The sequence below is a fragment of the Echinops telfairi genome, unplaced genomic scaffold (assembly GCF_000313985.2).
Source record: "Echinops telfairi isolate 266 unplaced genomic scaffold, ASM31398v2 ScPeMD7_57;HRSCAF=196, whole genome shotgun sequence".
NCBI classification, from domain to species: Eukaryota; Metazoa; Chordata; class Mammalia; order Afrosoricida; family Tenrecidae; genus Echinops; species Echinops telfairi.
This window is the reverse complement of record NW_022103955.1, coordinates 959,879-980,693: the sequence shown is the minus strand read 5'-3', so window position 1 is coordinate 980,693 and position 20,815 is coordinate 959,879. Positions and strand designations below refer to the sequence as shown.

General features: G+C 41.4%; 1 protein-coding gene and 1 pseudogene across 1 annotated transcript in view; one reads left to right on the top strand and one right to left on the bottom strand.

The window, feature by feature from the left end:
* Positions 1-20,815, top strand: part of MTCL1 (microtubule crosslinking factor 1) — a 204,170-nt gene that overhangs the window by 81,922 nt on the left and 101,433 nt on the right.
* On the bottom strand, positions 5,434-9,968 carry LOC105978620 (annotated as a pseudogene).

Sequence of the window (20,815 nt, the reverse complement as noted above, 5' to 3'; positions counted from 1 at the left end):
AGAGATGCTTTGGAAAAGAAAATGCAGCATTTTGAAGCTCAGAAGCCTAGAGGAAAAGGAAAAATGCCTAACTTTTAGAGATTGGGTTCTGGAAGTACACTCTGGAAGCCTTGTGGGTGGGTGGGCAGTGACAGGTCCTAGCTCTGTAATGGGTGAAGGTTTTAATCCATCACCAGTTTTGGGGGATATTTATTTATGATTGCTGACTTGCATGTTTTCCTTTCTTGGTGGTGGTGGGGGTAGTCTGTTAACCAGTGATAGCAATGCTCTTCTCACTACTCCTGACAGAATTAAAGGTATATGAAAAACTTTCTCCCATTTGCCAGTTTGTCACACTGTGGTGGCATGTATGTTGCCATGATGCTGGAAGTTATGCCATTGCATTTCAGATACCAGCAGGGTCCCCCGGTGGACACGTTGCAGCAGAACTTCTAGATTCAGACAAACTAGGAAGAAAGGTCTGGCCATCTATTTTTGAAAATTAGCCAATGAAAAGTCTACAAAGCAAATCAGCACACTCTCTACTATAATAATGGAAGATGAGCCCTCTGGTGGGAAGGCACTTGTGTTAGTCTGGATACATTAGAGAAACAAATCCACAGAAACTCATGTATAAGAGAGAGTTTTATATAAATGTTAAGTACATATCAAGAAAATATTCTAACCCAATGCTGCCCAAGTCCACAAGTCCAACATTATCCCATATGTCCGACACCAATCCACAAAGTCCTCCTCCATCTCACAAAACAGATGCAATGATGCCGACTGCAGGAGGAAAGCCGAATCAGTGAATGTGTAAGCATCTCAGCGCTGGCAGGGGTCTCCACACGGCTGCTCCAGCACCCAGGGCTGCATTGGGGTAGGTCCATGTGGCTTCTCCTCGGGGACGTCTTGCAGGAAGTGAGCCTTGCCAGCTGAAGCAAGGACCTGGTAAGGCAGCTGCACCCTAGTCCAACCATCACAAAGCAAGAGACCCAAGAACTGGAAAGGTGAGGCTCACTGAACCATTTATCCCTCCTCCCTTCAATGAACCCCACATGTGTTTATTGGCCAGGTTGGCGCAATAAACTAACTACCTCAGCACTCAAAATACAAAAACAACACAGTGCATACCAACAATTATGAACATGGCACAAGCGCAGGCTTATACGTGTGTTGTTATCGCCATAGGTTGGAGTTGATTCAAGAGTAACTAATTACGAAAACAACAGCAAAAGAAAGGGTTTCATATTGTGGTTTGCATTATTTATTACTACAAACTTGGGAACACCATTATTATCTGCCTCAACGGGGACATGGGAAAATGGGTTGTTTCTATTGGAAACAATGGAGGGTTATGGAGGGTTTCCCACAGAATCCCAGGGTTGGGTTATGTACACTGGAGTCCTGTACATTAAATGTTTGGAACAGATGTAAGGGACATGGAGTGAAAGACATCCATCTCCTGAGGAGGTTTAAAGGAAGGTCACTTAAAGGGAATTGAGAAGAGGAAGAAGGAGTAGGAGGCATCTGGTCAACACCCATGACTTATACGTTGAGAGAGAAGCCCTATAATTCTTCCTTTGAGTCTTTTTTTCAGAAGGAAAAAGACTTACGCACCATTATTTACTTAATCTGACAAAACAGTATTATGCTTTAGCTCAGTCCACAATCATTTTCTAAATCATAAGAAAATATGTAAATATTCAGAAAATCATTTATCCCCACTTGTCGGTCAATTTGCCACTGGTGGCTTGTGCGTTGCTGTGATCCTGGAAGCTTTGTCAGTGGTGTCTTCAAATACCAGCAGGATCACCCAATGTGAACAGATTTCAGCTGAGCTTCCAGACTAAGGACAGACAGCAAAGAAGAACTAGGCTGCCCACTTCAGAGAAATTAGCCACCTTATGGTAGGCACTGAAATGCTGTTACATAATGCAAACCTCAGGAGTAGCACCAGAACATTTTCAGAGATATGAGCCAGAAGATGAGCTGCTAAGGACAGAAGGCACTCAAAATATGACCAAGGAAGAGCTGCCGTCTCAAAGGAGAGACTATCATAATAATGTGGATGGAGTAAAGACTTTCATTTGCTCATGTTCAAAATGAAAAGAAACAGCTATAAACATCTATCTAATTAGAACTTAGTGTATTTGAAGTGTGAATCTAGAAAAATGGAAGTCATCAAAAAATGAAGTTGAACATTCAAAGATTAATGTCCTAGGTGTTAGTGAGCAGAAATGAACTTATATTGGCCATTTTGAAGAAGAAAATAAAAATTCCGAGTCTGGGAATGACAGATTCACGGGGACTGGTGTTGCATTCATCCTTAAAAGGACATTTCAAGGTCTATCTTGAAGTACAATGCAGTCTGTGATAGGATAATCCAAACACATGGAAATCCAGTCAATACAACTTTATTCAAATTTATCCATTGACCAATAAAGCTAGGGATGAAGAAATTGAAGAGTTTTATTGAAAAATCGAAACAAAACATACAATCAAGATGCACTGATACTTATTGGCAACTAGAATGCGGAAATTGTAAACAAATAGGAAGGAAGAATAGTTGGAAGATATGGTCTTCATGATAGAAATGAAGCTGGAGAACACATAATAGAATTTTGCAAAACCAATGACTTGTTCATAGCAAAATACCTTTTTTCAACCACACAAAAGGCAGTTATGCACATGTACTTCCCCAGATGGAGTACACAGAAGTCAAGTTGACTACATCTGTGGGAAGAGATCATAGAAAAGCTCCGTATTAGCAGCTAAAACCACGTCAAGGGCTGACTGTGGAATGGACCATCAATTATTCATATGCCAGTTCAGGTTAATGCTGAGAAAAAAAAACCAAGTCCACTAGAGTCAAATACAACCTTGAGTCTATCCCACCTGAATTTCAAGAACACTTCAAGATAGATTTGACTCATTGAAAACGAATGACAGTAAACTTGATGAGCTGTGAAATTACATTAAGAACATCATTCATGAAGAAAGGAAAGGGTCATTAAAAGGACAGCAAAGAAAGAAAAGATCAAAGTGGATGTCAGAAGAGACTCTGACATTCTCTTAATCGTAGAGCAGTTAAGGCAAATGGAAGAAATGAAGTCAAAGGGTTGAACAGAAAATTTCAAAGGGCAGCTCAAGAAGCTAAAGTCTAATATCACAATGAAATATACAAAGACATAGAGTTAGTGAGTGAGAACAGAAGGACATGCTCAGCCTATCTTAAACAGAAAAAACTAAGAAAATCTCAGGCCCCTAGTTGCAATATTGTAAGAATCTATGTGCAAAATATTGAGAGATGCAGGATGCTTCAAAAGACGTAAAGAATATACAGTCACTGTACAAAAAGAACTAAACCAAGTTTTTTCAGCACATTTTTAATGCAGTTTTTGTGGTAAAATTAGGTGCCTTAGCTGATATTCGGGTCGGTTTATACTCGAGTATATACAGTAATCAACATTCAACCATTTCAAAAGGTACCATATGAGCATGAACCAATGGTATCGAAGAAAGAGGTCCACACTACACAGAAAGCATTAGCCAAAAACAAGGCTCCAGCCATAGACGGAAAGTCAAATGAAATGTTTCAACAAGCTGAGGAAGCACTGGAAGCACTTGCTTTTGTCTGTCAGGAAATTTGGAAGATAGCTACTGAGCCAAATGACTGGAAGAGATCTGTACTTATACCTATTCCAAAGAAAGGTGACCCAAAAGATTGCTCAACTTGTAGGGCAATATCATTAATATCACATACAAGTAAAATTTTGCTGAAGACTGGGCAGCAATGGCTGCAGCAGTACATTGACAGTGAGCCGCCAGAAGTTCAGGCTAGTTTCAGAAGAAGACAAGGAACAAAGGGTAGTTATTGCTGATGGCAGCTGAATCTTGGCTGAAAGCAGAGAATACCAGAAGGATGTTTACTTTCTATGCAAAGGCTCTTGACTGTGTGGATCATAACTATGGATAACCTTGCAAAGAATAGCCATTCCAGAACACTTAATAGAGCTCATGTGGAACTTGTACATGGATCAAGAGGCAGTTGTGGGAAGAGAATAAGGGAATACTCTGTGGTTTAAATGCAAGAAAGGTGTGCATCAGGGTTGTATCCTCTCACCATACTTATTCAATCGTTCTGTGGAACAAATCAGCAGAGGAGCTGGGTTTTATGAAGAAGAGTGTGATGGCATCAGGGTTAGAGGAAGGTTTACTAACAACCTGCAATATGTAGATACCACAACCTCGCTTGCTGAAAGTGAGGAGGACTTGAAGCACTTGCTGATGAAGATCCAGGATTGTGGCCTTCAGTATGGATACAACTCAGTGTAAAAAAAACAAAACAAATAAAAACAAACCATCACAACTAGAACAATAGTTAATATAATAAACAGAAAATATTGAAGTAGTCAATGACTTAATCTTGCTTGGATTCACAATCAGTGTTCATGGAAGCAGCAATTAAGAGATTAAATGACTCATTGCACTGGGTAAATCTGTTGCACAAGACCTTTTAAAGTGTTAAAAAGCAGAGATTACTTTGAGTACTAAGGAGCACTCGACCCAAGCCCTGGTATTTTCTATTAGGTCATATGCATGTGAAAGTTGGACATAGAATAAGAAATACCCAAGAAGAATGGATGCATTCGAATTGTGGTGCTAGTGAAGAATGTTGAAAGTGCCGTGGACCGGCTAAAGCAAGGCCTTGTCTCACATACTTTGGACCTGTTGCCAGGGGAGACCACTCCCTGGAAAACGACATCATCCATGGTAAAGTCAAGGAGCGGCAGAACAGAAGATCCTCAACAAGATGAACTGACACAATGGCTGCAACACTGGCTCAAACATCACAGTTGCGAGGCTGGCACAGGACCGTGCAGTGTTTGCTTCTGTTGTACATGTGGTCACTCTGAGTTGGAGCCAACGCAATGACACCTAACAACACAAGGAGCCCTATGGTGATGTAGGTTAGACATTGTGCGGCTAATTGCAATCTCAGCAGTTCAAATCCACCTGGGAGAGAGCCAAGGCTGTTTATAGTCCCAGAAACCTTATGATCCATGTCCTCAGAAAAGGACACGGAGTAGGACATAGTCATTGCTGCTGTCACATGGACCTGTCAGGTGGTCAGGCACGATGAATTGTAATTGTCTCAATGGAGGTGGGTAAGGAGCCTAATAGAGAAGTGGGTCAGGAATCTGGCTGCTAAATGAAAGGTTGGTGGTTCGGACCACTGAGCCACTGCAGGTGAAGATGTGGTGGTCTAATTCAGTAATGACTCACAGCCTCAGATAGCCTGTGGGGCCATTCGGCTCGGCCCTATAGGGTTGCTATGATTTGTAATCAACGTGTGGCCGTCAGTTTGGATTTTAGATTACGGACCCCTGGGGTCACAGTGGTTAAAAGCACTTTTTTTTCCAGCCAGTTTGTTGTATGGACACGCACGGCTCAAGCCTTGACTGCGTGCTTGCCCAGTGGGTCCAGCCGCTCCTTCCGCTGCTGCGTCCTGGTCTTGGGACTCTGCTCGTGCATGGCTCGCAGATCCAGGGGCTTGCCCTTCTTACCCTTGAACTGCCTGAGGTTCGCCTTCTAAGTCTGGTTGATGACGGTGCGAACGCGAGCAATGGATTTGCAGACAGCTCGGATTTTGGAGAGTTTGGACGCCGCGCAGCCTGTCACTTTGGCAACGCGCAGCTGCGACAACTCCACCTTCAGGTCGTCGAGCTGTATGAGCACCTCTTCCTTCTTCTTGCCTCGAAGGTCCCGGGCTTTCCTCTTGGCTGTGACTGAGCTTTAGAACTCTGCTGCCGCCTGGTCCGAGGCCGAGGGCAAGAGCGGTTAAAAGCACTTTCGTGTAAACTGAAGCCTGGTGATAATTCTAACTACCACTCTCCTCCCCCCTCTCACCTCCCCCAGATGCTCCATGAGCAGGGTGGCAGTCTGCTTCCATAAAGACTGACAGCCTTGCAAAACCTGTGAGGGCAGTTTCACTCTGTTCTGTAGGGTCAGTGTCATGGATTGAATTACGTCTCTTAGCTGGCCATGATTCTCAGTTGTTTGGCAGTTATGGAACTGATGGAGTGTGGCAATCATGTGATGATCTCCCAGAGTACAATCTGATGTGATAAATCAATGAATTGTAAGAGGATTCGGCGTGAGATGTAACACCCTCTGTTCCATCACGGCCCTGTTCTGGACATGAGAGAGAAGTGACCAAAGAGAGAAGGATCTACTAAAACCAAGAAAAAACAAATCTTTTGGACAATCAAGTCCCTATACTGGGACACTCCTAGATCCAAGGCAAGATTGGTACTCATGCACATGGAGACTTTTAAGGAATCCGAGGCCTACAGATACTGTAAGGACACAAGGAACTACCTCCTAAACTGTGAGCCCACAGAGAGAGAAAGCCTTTCCCTGGAGCTGGTGCTGTGCATTTGAACTTCTAGTCTCTTAGAGCATGAGAGAAGACATTCCTGTGCGTTGATGCCATCCACTTGCAGTATTGCTGTTATAGTAGCACTAGACAAGTATGGTTCATCAGTATGAGATGGAATTGACTTAAAGACAATGGATTTCATTTTGGATTTGCCTCCTTTCCTATCAACCTAAAATTTAAGTCCAAAGTCTGCCTGACACTCTTCAGCAATTGAGAGCTTGCCAGTATTTCTGAAATTACTTGGAAAGCACAGGCAAACTTAAAATAGGAAACATTAAGAATCGACATGAAAGTCCAAGTAATTGCCTAACTTCATATTTAATTTAATCACATTCATTACTCAGAAATATACCAGCCTTAGATAGATTCAATTGGAGTCACAAACTACTTTTTCCTTTTCAGTAAGAACTTACGAGTTGATTTTCTGGAAGTTAGCCAAACTGAAAAAAGCAAGATTAACATTAATCAACCGGCAATTCCCCCGTCTTGGTTCCTTTAATATGATCATCTCCATTTATGCTCTCTCTTACTTATGTCTTGGAAGAGGCTCTCCATTTGCTCTCTGAGCCATCCAGAGGAGAGAGCTGGATCTTAGGTGGTCTCACCTAAGGTTGTCATGCACTTAAAACCCATGAGCTGTGTGCCCAAAGCACTTGTACTTTCAGCGGGAGATGATGTACTTCTTGCTGGTAATGGTACAGTTGGTGCTCACCCCACCTTTGCTGGAGGACTGTGTGTCCAAGGACCAGCAGCATTACTGGAAAGGTACCTGCCTGTTCTCCCAACCTTCAGGGGCGCTCCCTGGTTTTTCTAGTTAACGATTTAAAAGTACATGTTATGTTTTAAGAGCCAGGTCAATCAAAACAGTATCAACTTGTGGCAGAGAGACTCAGACAGTGAAGCAGAAGAAACAGCATGTAGCTTCTGATGAAGCACCACTGTGTTCTACCTAGGACAGCAGTTCTCAACCTGTGGGTTGTAATCCCTTTGGGGGTCGAACGACCCTTTCACAGGGGTTGCCCAATTCATAACAGTAGCAAAATTACAGTTAGGAAGGAGCAATGAAAATAATTTTATGCTTGGGGGTCACCGCAGCATGAGGAACTGTCTTAAAGGGTTGCGACATTAGAGGTTGAGAACCACTCATCTAGAGAGTGGTGCTTTATTTTCCTTGTCCTCTTTAAAGTTCAAATATCAATTTTACTAAAAGGCATACTGTTCACTATAGGAAATTGGGAAAATATGAAGAGCTACAAAGGAAAAAATTATAATCATCCCTAAGCATATCACCTGAAGATGATCACTTAATATTTTGTGATATATTCCTCTAGTCTACCTCTTTAGAATACATATATATGTGTATTGCAATAAAATTGGGAGTTTGAAATACATGCTGTTTGTAACCTGTATTGTGAACATTTCCTATATCCTTACATACTAGTCAAAAATGTCATTTTAATACCTCTATAATATTCATTGCTGCTGTAACAAATACAATATCTCCCCTACTTGCACATCAGCCTTCAGGCCTATTTCTGCATGCTTCCTTAGCTGTGGAACTAATGGATCACAGCATGTGCATGTTAAGCCTCACCGCTTTCGTACTCCACTAGAGCAACAGCAAAGGGAGACACATGAAATGAGTCTGGAAGACCCAGACACAAACCTCTTGTCCCCAGATCTCCAATCCATTTATTCTCCTACATTGAATAAAGTACTTTTAAGAAACCCTTGTCCTCATTTTAGCTTTATCTCACTCTTACATTCCTGGTTTTCTTTCTTTACTTTCCCCCTGGTTTTTTTTATGTGTGGACAACATCTGCTTTCCATTTTTTAGGAACTGTGATGTGTGTATATGGGAACCCAGCTCTCACAGTGGCCCTGGTTAGAGCCTAGCCCCAGAATCCAAGCCTGTAGGGTGACATCTGGGCCACAGTCTTCTCTGACGCTTCTCTGCTACTCTTCTTTATAGCAAATCATCACAATTTCTTAACTCACTCAGCCCATTCAAAGGAATTACTGCAGTGGAAAGAATAATGCAAGACCCACTTTCTGTAATGGAAAATGAAAGCTACTTTGAAGCCACCCGTAATTTGGTGGAAGAGTTTCTCTTTATAGTTTTACCAAAAGGCTGATTCCTTTTTTCCTTCTTTTTCTTTCAGTTTTGCTACATTTATTAGGTTCTTTGACAGATTATCTTTTTAAAAAATACATAGTTTTACTGGCTATATAGCTCTTACATCGTAAACTCCCATAGTTCAGTCATATCAAAAGAGTTGCACAACAGATGAAACACAATATTCCTCTGGTTCCTTGAGGCTCCTCCTCACCCCCACCCTCCACCCACTATCATGACCCCAGTCCTGCCTTTCACTGCGGGGTAGACCAGATCATGTGCACAGGTACAGATAAGAGATAAGAGCTCAGGACACATGGAATCCAGGAACAGGAATGGAAGTAGCAATACTAGGAGGGTGTGGAAAAGTTGGGAGAGGTGGGGAGGAAGGGCAACCAATTGCAGTGATCGACACATAACCACACACACACACCCCTCCAGGGGGACAAACAACAGAAACTTCCAGGGAAGGGAGGCAACGGTCAGTTTAAGATAAGAAAATAATAATTTATACTTTATTAAGGGGTCATGAGAGTGGGGGTCGGGAGGGAGGGGGAAAAAGAGGAGCTGATATCAAGGGCTCAATAGAAAGTAAATGTTTAGAAAATGATGGCAATATATGCACAAATATGCTTGATACAATTGTTGTACGTATTGTTATAAGAGCTGTAAGAGCCCCTAATAAAATTATCTTTTAATTTAGAAAAAGTTGTACAATCATGTTTACAATCAGTTTCCGAACATTTTATTCCCTCTTGCATCCTTATTAGCTTCCATTTCCCTCCAATTGGCCCCACCCCAAGAAACTCCTAATCCAATTACTGCCTCTATAGCTTCACCCCTCCAGTTCTCCTCACACGGGAAAGCACACCAAAAAAAAAAAGACCAAAAATGGCCCCAAAATAAACGAGAGGGGAAAAACCTATTAAGAAAAATGCAGGGATTATTAAGAACTAGAACAAGTTTTAAAAAGGGAAGTTAGACGATTAGGGATCACATTTTAACCCAATTATATCTGCTATGATGTCCCTCAACTCTGGTCAGAGGGGATTCATCAGAGGGTTATCTGTGTAGGGACTCTGCAAATGAAGTTTGGTTTCCCACTGTCATTCATGGCCTTCTGCAAATTGGTTGCTCACAATTTAAGCTCTGATACTATTCCCTCCTTAGATTTATTATTTAGATTAGATTTATTTAGCATCCTTGGATCACACAACTTGGTGTGCTTTTTCCATATGAACTTAATTGTTACCTCACTTAGATGGTTGCTTGTATTAAGATAAGCCTTTAAGACCTCAGTTGCTTATTCTTTCTGATAGCCAGGCATCATCTGATTGCTTCTACGCACTTCACTGTAGCATCCATACCTTCAGTGATCTCTTCATAAGGACGAGCATCGAGTAGGGTCATGTCATCAGAAACAGCCATTCCTGCCTTGAGGCTAGAATCAAGTGCAAGTCCAAAATCAATTCACTGATCTATGGCTTATATATGTCTCTGGTTCCCCTTAGAGGCCTCACTTGTTCTATGCCAGAGATCAATCGTCCCCCTGGGATATAAGGCAATTCTATTGATAGTGTCATTAATTTATCTAAAAGGACATTATAGAACTATAGAAATGCATCCCAGGAATTGTTGGTTTGTACAGATTAAATTCTTACCTGATTGAGCACTATTTACCTTGACAGTGGGGGTTGGTTATAGGGCAGACTTAACATTAACAGTCACGCACACGCATGGAACCATGCGTATCAGGTTAATACAAGACAAAGAGGGCATTAAAATAAGAATTATATGGTGGTGCTTAGTCTACTTTCATTGGGTACTCTTAAAGCCAGGGTTCCAAACCCAAATCCATCAGCCCCATTTCCATAGCCTTGGGGTGCCAGTCACCAATTTCATCTCACACAGGGGAGTTTCAGTTTTAAGACCAAGGGCTATAGGTGAGTTTGAGGTAAAGCCCAGTTCATTTAGTGGGCTTCCCACATTGAGTCCTTCTGATGAGGCCCTATGAAAGATGTGCTCCTTCAAAGGACAGAGTCTAAAGACCCAGACGTTTATAGCATCTGACCTGGACCACCAAGGGCTAGATAGAAGCTAGGTCAAAAGTGTCTAATTGAGGACACAGTATCAGGTTTATTCTCCCCTTGGGTCCTATGTAAGTATTGTTAAGCACACACCCCCACCCCCCAATGCAGTTGCTTCTCCCTGTTTACCTACCAACAGAAATGGAAATGTCTTCTCTGAAAAATAGGTGCCCCCCCCCATCTTTATTTGACTGTCCAATAAGTTTCCTCTATCATTCCTAAAGGAATGTTGGTTGATTTGATGTGACCCTATCACAGTGTACGGCAGCATTGGCATGATGCCCCTTTTTCTCCTTCCTGAAAGAATGACCTCAGCTAAGGTTAGGCTTCCTCTGTCGAAGTGGTTTTTAAGATGTACATTTAAGGGAGGTGATGTGGTTCGTGGATGTTAGACAGGCTTTCCACATCTTTGTTTGAGAGGCTGGAAGTTTACAGGACTTGAAAGCAGAAGCCTGTCTACATCTTGGTGTTTATCTTTATAGTAGTGGACTCATACAATATTTGCCCTTTTGTGATGGACCAACTTCACTCCGCATAATGGTTCCAGGTCCTTCCATGCCATGAAGTCTTTCATTCTCTCTTTGTGTGTATGTAGCATAGTTTCTTTACCCATTCTTCTGTTGAGCACTTGGGCCGTGTCCAGCTTCTTGCTATTGTGAACTCTCCTTTAATAATCCGTGGAAAGCATACATCTGTTCATTTTCTGTCTCTCATTTCTTTGGGTGTATGCCCAAAAGTGTATAACTTGCTGGATCACAAGGGATTTCTACTCTCAGTTGTTTTAGGGAATGCCATAGTGCTTTCCACAAGTTCACCAACAGTGTACATGAGTTCCAGTTTCTCCGCATCCTCCCCAGAATTTGCTTTCCATTTTTGTTCATTAAAAAAATGGGCTATCCCGGATGCTGTATCTTTTGATAACCTGGCACCATCAGCTTTCTTCACCACCCTTGCTTATGCACACATTTGTCTTCAGTGATTGTATCAGGAAGGTGGGCACCCACTGATCTGATTTTTAGTTCTTTGATGTCTGATAACTGGTCCCTTTTGCACCTTGTGGTCAGTCAGGCTGGTGTGCTTCTTCCATGTGGGCTTTGATACTTCTCAGCTAGATGGCTGCTTGTTTGCCGGGCCGGCCGTTTGGTAGCCAGGCACCATCAGCTTTCTTCACCACCTTTGCTTATGTTCATATTTTTTTCAACAATCGTGTCGGGAAGATGTGCATCCTGGAATGCCAATTTAATAGAACAATGTGTTCTTGCAATGAGTAAGTGCTTGAGTGGAGGCCCAGTGTCCATCTGCTGTCTTAATACTATACCTATAAATATATGCATGTAGATCTGTTTCTCCATACTCTTATATAAATATATTTACATATGTACATACCAGTCTTTAATACCGCTATACATACCCTTTGTCCCATATTTCTTTCCTCTATTTCCTTTTACTTTCCTCTTGTCCCACTATCATGCTCAGCCTTCATTTGGGTTTCAGTGATTTCTCTCGTTTACATTGTCCTTGCTTAATCCCTACCAGGCCTCTCACACCCTCCTTGCCACTGATTTTGGGTCACTTGTTGCTCCCCTGTCCCTGGGTTGGTCAGTACCACCTCCTTACCCCTGCTCCCCCCTCTCCCGTGTCCCCCCGGAACCAATTGTCCTGTTGTTTTCTCCAGACTATTCATCCAGTCTATCTTATCTAGATAGATCTGTAGAGATAATAATATGCATCAAAAACCAAGCCATAACAAGATAGGCGATCAGTGAGAACACATTGATGGCAACAAAAAAGGAAACCAATTACCCATAGAAGAATAAAGTAATTAAAAGAAAAAAAATTTAAGCAGAAAGAAAATCCCTTATATAGATCAAGGTCTGATTTTTGATCTCTAGGCATGACCTTCAGTCAGGACCGATGGGGTACCATGTTCTGACCCCAGAGTCTGTCCTTTGTACTCCCTCGGGGGCTCTCTGCTCTGCTCCCATGGTTGCTCTGTCGCACGCTTTTTGTGGTTTTCCTCGGTGTCTCAGGGTCAGTCTGAGCCAGTTCTGACACTGAGTCTCCAGTGTTGTCCCCCTTAGAGCCCGGGGCCATCAAGGGATGGTGTGTCTTGTGGTGGGATCAGCCATAATGTTCATTCTGTCCATTGGCTGTTCAGAGCGGGGATGTCGTCGTCCAGGGTCTTAAAGGCTTGAAGATAAACAAGCGGCCAACTGGTTCAGAAGCAACAAAGCCCACATGGAAGAAGCATACCAGCCTGTGTGACCATGAGCTGTCGAAGGGATCAGGTATCAAGCATCCAAGAACAATCATATCATTGTAAAGGTGGGTGAGTGCAGAGTGGAGACTCAAAGCCCATCGGTGGGCAACTGAACACCCCCTTACTGAGGGGTTGTGGGGAGGAGACAAGCCAATCAGGGTGCAGGGTAGCAATGATGAAACACATAACTTTCCTCTAGTTATTTAATGCTTCCTTCCCCCCACTATCATGATCCCAATTCTCCCTTACAAATCTGGCTGTACCGGAGGATGTACATTGGTACAGATAGCAACTGGAAACACAGGGAATCCAGTATAGATGACTCCTTCAGGACCAGTGGTGAAAGGGGCGATGCCTGGAGGGTGAAGGGAATGTGGGGTAGAAAGAGGGAACCAATTACAAGAATCTAAGTATTGCCTCCTCCCTGGGGGATGGACAGCAGAGAAGAGGGCAGAGGGATACATCGGACAGGGTAACATGACAAAACTATAATAATTTATGAACTATGAAGGGTTCATGAGGGAGGAGGAAAATGAGCAACCAATATTAGGGGCTAGAGTTGGAGGCAAATGTTTTGAGAATGATGAGGGCAGCAAATGTGCATATGTGCTTGACACAATGAATGTATGTATAGATGGGGATGAGAATTGTACGAGCCCCCAATAAAATAATTAAAAAAAAAAAAAAAGAAGCCCTGAGCTCTTAAAAATAACTGGGCTAGGTTTAGTTCAGCTATCTCTTATCAATGTCTTCGTGTGAGTTTCTGCCCAAGGAACTAAACATGAATCATGAAGTGAGCGTTCAATGTTTGAATTCTGCCTCTACCACTTCTAAACTCCACAACTTTTCTTTGTCCAGTAAAAATATCTTATCTGAACCTGGTTCTTTATCTTACAGTGGGGAAAATAAAAAAGCTTTTCTTGTTACCCTGAAGAAGAAAAAAGGCTATCATTTGTGGGTATAAGATAGTATCTCATTGTAGCTTAATTTGTATATCCCAGCGGCTGATGTTTGTGAGCATTTTTCCATGTGCTTGTTAGCCATTCGAGTGTCACTTTGGTGCACTCTCTGTTCATGTCTTTGCCCACTTTTTGATTGGGTCATTTGTTATTATCTTACTGAGGTGTTGTAGAGTTCTATTATTTGGGATAATTAGACCCTTGTCTTTTATCATTGTTAAAACATTTTCCCAATCCATTAAGCCTTTTGATGTGCAGAAGTAGGTCCCAAGCATCTGTTTTATCTTCTATGTGTGCGACTTGGGAGTCTTTAATATGCCCTGCAATAGGCCTATTTGCCCACTTATTCTCATTGTTGACCCGATAGCTCTGGGGTTTACATTTAGATTTTTAGAGATAAGGGTCCTGGTTCATTCTTCTGCATATGGAGAGCCAGTTTACTCACCAGCTTTTGCTAAAGGGCCTGCATTTATCGCATTTGATAGGTTTTGGTCCTTTGTTAAAAATCTGTTGCCCGTTGGTGAATGCATTTACTTCCGAGTTTTCTGTTCTCTTCCTTCGGTCTATGTATATATCATTGTACCATTATTAGGCGGTTTTGATTTCTGTGACTGTGTAGTAAGATTTTAGGTTAGGTACTGTGAGGCCTTCTACCTGCTTCTTCTTTTTAAGAATGCCTGCTTATCCTGGGTCTCTTCCCTCTCCATAGGAAGCTGGTGACTAGTTTTTCCATTTCTTTAAAGATGTTGGGATTTGGATTGGAATTGTGTTGCATCTGTAAATGGCTTTTTGTAATATTGACATTTTTGCAATATTAAGTATTCCTATCAATGAACCCAGAATATTATTCCATTTGTATAGGTCTCTTCTGGTTTCTTCGAATAGTGTCCTGTAGTGTTCTTTGTAGTGGTCTTTTGTTCCTTTGGTTAGGTTTATTTCATCTTTGTGTGGCTATTGTGAATGGAATTGTTTCCTTAATATCTTTTTTCTGAGCTTTCATTGCCTATATACAGGGTTATAATTGAATTTTTCTTATTAATCTTGTATCATGCACTTTACCAAATCCCTTGATTATTTCCATCAGTTTTGTGTGCAGTCTTTTGCCTTCTCTCTATATAGAATCATATCATCTGCAAATACCAAGAGTCTCACTTCTTCTTTGCCTATTTGTATTCCCATGATTTCTTTTTGCTGTCTGATGGTTCTGGTTAAGGCTTCCAGTGAGAACAGGAGTAGTGATAGGGGGACATCCTTGTCTACTCCCCATTTTAGGGGAAATGTTTCTAATTTTTCCCCACTGAATGCGATGTTAGCTGTTGATTTTTCACATATGGCCTTTATTATGTTGAGGATTTTCCTTTCTATTCCTATTTTGTTGAGTGTCTCTATGAAAATGTGTGTTGAATATTGTCAAATGCCTGTTCTGCATCTATTAATCGAATCATGTGGTTTTTGTTCTTTGACTTTTTAATGTGGTGATTGGCACTGATTGCTTTTCAAATGTTGAACCATCCTTGCTTCCTGGTAGCAATCCCACTTGGTCATGGTGAATTATTTTTTTGGTATGTTGTATGTTTGGCCAAAATTTTGTTGAGGATTTTTGTGTCTATGTTACTAAAGAATATTGCTCTGTATTTGTGGGGTCTTTGCTTGGTTTGGGCATCAAGGTACTGCTGGCTTCCTAGAATACGTTTGGAAATTTGTTGTCCCTTTCTTATTTTGGAAGTCTGTGTAGAATTGGTGGCGGGTTGTGTGTGCCAGGTTGACTAGAGAAGCAAATCCAGTGACATGTATGTATAAGAAAGAGCTTTATTTCAAGAAGTAGTTGTCTATCAGGAAAACATCCCAGCCCAGTCCAACTCGTCTTTAAGCCCGACAATACCAGTCCATAAGTCTTTCTTCAGACTCACACAGCTACATGCAATGATGCAGACTGCAGGAAGATCACAGGCTGGTGGGTGCAAGGTCACGTGGATCCAATGGGTGTGGCTCTGGCAGCAATCAGGGTCAGCCAACAGGAAAGCGAAGGCAGAGTGAGAAGGGCGGTTGCAAGGACTCTCGTTATGAGAAGGTGACACTCACAACAGGCACCATCTGTCTGTGACCTGATTGACAGGTTGAATACCACCTCTTGTCAACTTGACATACACAACTCTTCAGCCATACGTAATTTTTAAAACAAAGACAATAGTAAAATCATATTTGTGCCTAACAGGATAAAAATAAAATGAATACAACTCAAAATGAGCCAGCCTTATTTAAATATAATATTCTGAGTGAACAAGCCAAAAATATTCTATGTCTAACAATTAGTTTTGTGAGCACTTATATCATAATCCTATCAATATATTCCCCCACTCATGAAAGTTCGTAAGCCAGCCACTTCCTGCTTTTATCTTCCCAATTTTGGGTATCCAATTTTTATACTGCCCATTTATATCAACCCAGTGCTCTGAAGAGACAAGCATGTTCCTTGATATGAAGAATCTTCATTCCAGGTGGAACCCTGTGAGCCTGAAACTATGAGCAAAGTCAAATCAGGATAGGCCGTCCTTAAAGTCAGCAACAATGTGCACCAATTCACAAGCTCAAACATTTTATCTTAATGTGGTACAGTTCTGGTTAACTCAGTGTGGTCCACCTTGCTTAGCTTCACCAGTGTACCCATTAGCAACCTTGCTTTCAACCATGGGCCAAATTCTCCATAACCTTATGCCCTACGGGCTAGGTCACACCATAGGCTTAGGTTCCACTCTTTAAACTTCAGACCAGCCAACCTGCTCTTTCGTCTTCTCCTCCAGTCTATGTGAAGTAGGTCCATGGGTGTCAGTGGCTGGGACTCAGTTTGCCTCTCTGTTACTGCATTTCTCCCACTTCCACTCAACAAGTGGATCCAGGTGGTCACCTAGCAAGTATTTCAGGTTGCTCATAAAATCTCTAACTCTCAGTCTTAGTAAGGAGAGTTCCTTCATGACTCCAAATTTACCACCTTCAGGGGGAAACTGCTAATTCAAAATTCAAACAGGATAAATGACTCCTTTCCCCCTATCAGACGTCCGGAGCACTCAAGGGGCTTACCTTTGCTCAGCATTCTTTGCGGGCTTTTCTTATACCCATTTAACAGAATCAATTTAATGGCTGAAGGTAGTGGACTTACAAGCTCTCTATTCATACTTTTTTCTTAAATCATTTTATTAGGAGCTCATACAACTCATCACAATCCATACATACATCAATCGTGTAAAGCACATTTGCACATTCATTGCCCTCATCATTCTCAAAACATTTGCTCTCCACTTAAGCCCCTGGCATCAGGTCCTCATATTTTCTCCTCCCTCCCTGCTCCCCCCTCCTATATTCATACTTTCCAATAATCATTTATACCCACATTATATCAATAAGTAGAAGAAATTAGTATAATCCTAGTACAGCCAAATCCTAAACACATCCATAAAACAGTCAAATGCAAACCTTCCTTATCTGAACTACCCAATTTATATGCAGTATGGCCTGAGGCCTCTAGTGCATCAAGCCAGGGCCAGGGCTTCCGGCAGCCATTTTGACTAAGCATCACAGCCTCAGAGACATGCAAGGGGTCATTCTGCCCCTTGAGCTCAAATTTACATTTATCACAATAATTTTCACCATTTCAATTAAGAATAACCAAATAAAACTGTTGGGAATCAAAGCCTTCACTTTCCATGCCCTATCCAAAACTGACCTCCAGCTAGCCAAAGAAGAAAACTACCATAACACAGAGGTCTGACAAGCATCCACTCTCCATCTTCATGATTTGTTTCTCTGATGCCCCATTCTCAAGATACCATAAAGTGTTAGACCAGGCTGACTAAGGAAACAAATCCAGTGATACTCATATATGTGTAAGAAAGAGCTTTATATCAATAAGTAATTAGATTCCAGCCCAGCCCATCTAGACAATGGATTATCTTTTAAGTTTTGTTAACAACATCAAACAACAAAGATTGAGTGCTCCACAGGGTATAGAGTGCTAAGCGCCATACACAATTCATATGACATGGAAAAATTGCAATTCTTGTCCATTGAGGAGCTTACTGTCTAGAGATATGACAACTCATAATCTACACTGGAGTGAACGAAGTAAATTATTACGGGAACTTCTTTATCCTCTAGAGAATAGGCTCCCCAAATTACTTAGCCCTTTTCAGAAAAAAAATTACTCAGAACCTCCTTGGCAATTAAAAATGTTTGTACCGTAGCCCACAAAACTTAAAAAAAAATGCACTGCCATCAAATGGATGTCAAATAATAGTGACCTTATAGGGCAGGGTAGCCCTACCCCTGTGAGTTTCTGAGACGGTAACTCCATACAGGAGTAGAAAACCCTGTCTTTCTCCCAAGGACCGGATGATAGTTTCAAACTTCAATTAGCAGCCCAATATGCAACCATTAGACCACCAGAACTCCCACTGTAGCTCATCGTCCAGGATAATGTGTGGGTATCTTCATTTGCCTCCTCTACCCTGTCCACTTTGGGAAACTGCTCTACCGGTACTGTGGATTGAATCCATCATTATAGAATTTGCATTAATCTAAATCAAACTAGCAGACAAGCCTAAATTTCATTGAGAAATTTCTCAGGCTCAGATAAACATCCTGTTATCAGTTTAGTAAAGAAAACTGACCTCATAGACACCAGTGAAAGCAGAGGCTTGATCTCTGGAAGTGCAAGGGCTCAGACAACTTACTGTGGTTATTTAATTGAAAAAGCAAATATACTGCATGGTCTGACTAGGATTACCTAAAAATAGGCCAAATACAGACCCGGCACTCTCCTCATGCTGTTGTTAGGTGCCATCAAGTCAGTTGTCACTCATAACAACCCTGTGTACCACAGAATGAAACAGTACCTGGTCCTGCACCATCCTCACAATTGTTCCTTTGAGCAAGCCCATTGTTGCAACCAGTGTCATTCTTTCACCTTGAGGCCCTTCCTCTTTTTTGCTGCCTCCCTGCATTACCAAGCACGGTGTCTTTCTCCAGGGATTAGTCTCTTTTTATAACATGTCCAAAGTATGTATGACAAAGTTTTGCCATCCTTGCCTCTAAGAAGCACTCTGGCTATACTTCATCCAAGACAGATCAGTTTGTCTTTTGGCAGTCCATGATATTTTCCATATTCTTCACCAGCACCACAATGTAATAATATTCAGTCTTCCTTATTCAGTGTCACTTTTCATATGTATATGCAATTAAAAATACCTGGCTTAGATCAGGTATACCTCAGTCTTCAAAGTCACCTCCTTGTTTTTCAACATTCTAAGGAGGTCTTATGCAGTAGATTTACCCAATACAATATCTTTTGACCTCTTGACTGCTGCATCCATGAGCATTGATTGTACATCCAAGCAAGATGAAATCCTTGATAATTTCAGTCTTTTCTGCATTGATCATGTTACCCATTGGGCTAGTTGTGAGGATTTTGTTTTCTTTACATTGAGTTGTAATCCATACTGAAGGTTGCAATCCTTGATCTTCATTAGCAAGTGCTTCAAGTCCTCCTCGCTTTCAGCAAGCAAGGTTTTGACATCTGCATATGTCAGGTTGTTAATAAGCCTTCCTCCAATCCTGATGCCACATTCTTCTTCATATAATCCAGTTTCTCTGATATTTGGCTCAACATACGGATTGAATAAGGAGGCTACAACCATGATGCAAAACTTTCTGGAATTTAAATCATGCAGTATTCCCTTGTTCTGTTCCCACAACTGCCTCTTGAATTGTGAACAAGTTCCACATGAAAACAATGAAGTTTCCCAGAATTCCTGTTCGTCTCAAGTCTATCCATAGTCTCTTAGGATCAACACAGTCAAATGCCTTGGCATAGCCAAAGAACACAAGTAAATATCTTTCTGATATGCTCTACTTTTAGCCAAGATTCACCTGAAATCAGTAATGATATCCTTTGTTCCATACCTCTTCTGAATCAAGCCTGAATCTCTGGGAGCTCCCTGTCAATGTACCAATGCAGCCATTGCTGGGTGAGCTTCAACAAAGTTTTACTTGCCTGTGGTATCAATGAGATTGTTCTATAAGTTGAGCACTCTGTTGCGTCACCTTTCTTTGGAATAGGTGCAAATATGGATCCTTTCAAGTCAGTTGGCCGTGGCTGTCTTCCAAATTTCCTGGTATAGACAAGTAAGTACTTCCAGTGCTTCATCAGATTGTTGAAACATTTTCATTGGTATTTCATCAATACCCGGAACCTTGCTTTTAACTAATGTTTTCAGCTCAGCTTGAACTTCTTCCTTCAGTACCATTAGTTCTTGCTCGTATGCTACCTATTGAAATGATTGAATGTCTTTTTAGTCCAGTGACTCTGTATTCTTTCCCTCTTCTTTTGATACTTATTGAATCATTCAATATTTTACCCTTAGAATCTTTCAATGCTAAAGTTAAGGTTTGTAATTTTTCTTCAGTTCTTTTACTTTACGATATATTGAACAAGTTTTTCAGTTTGGGACTTCTAACTCTAGCATTGTGCACATTTCATTATAATATTTTACTTAATACTCTTAAGCTGCCCTTTGAAATTTTCTGTTCAACTCTCTTACTTCATTATTTCTTCCATTTGCTTTAGGTACTCTGTGATTAAAAGCAAGTCTCAAAGTCTCTTCTGACATCCCTTTTCCTTTTTCCTCTATCTTTTTAATGACCCTTTGCTTTCTTCATGAGCGGTGTTCTTGATATCATCCCACAGCCCATCAGGTCTTCTGTCCTTAGTGCTCAGTGCAGCAAATCTGTTCTTGAGGTATTCTCAAAATCTACATGGGATAGATTCAAGGCTCTCATGGATGTGTTTCAGTTTTTTGAAAATCATTTTATTGGGGGCTCATACAACTCTTACCACAATCCATACATACATCAATTGTATGTCAAGCACATTTGTACATTTGTTTCCCTCATCATTCTCAAAACATTTGCTTTCTA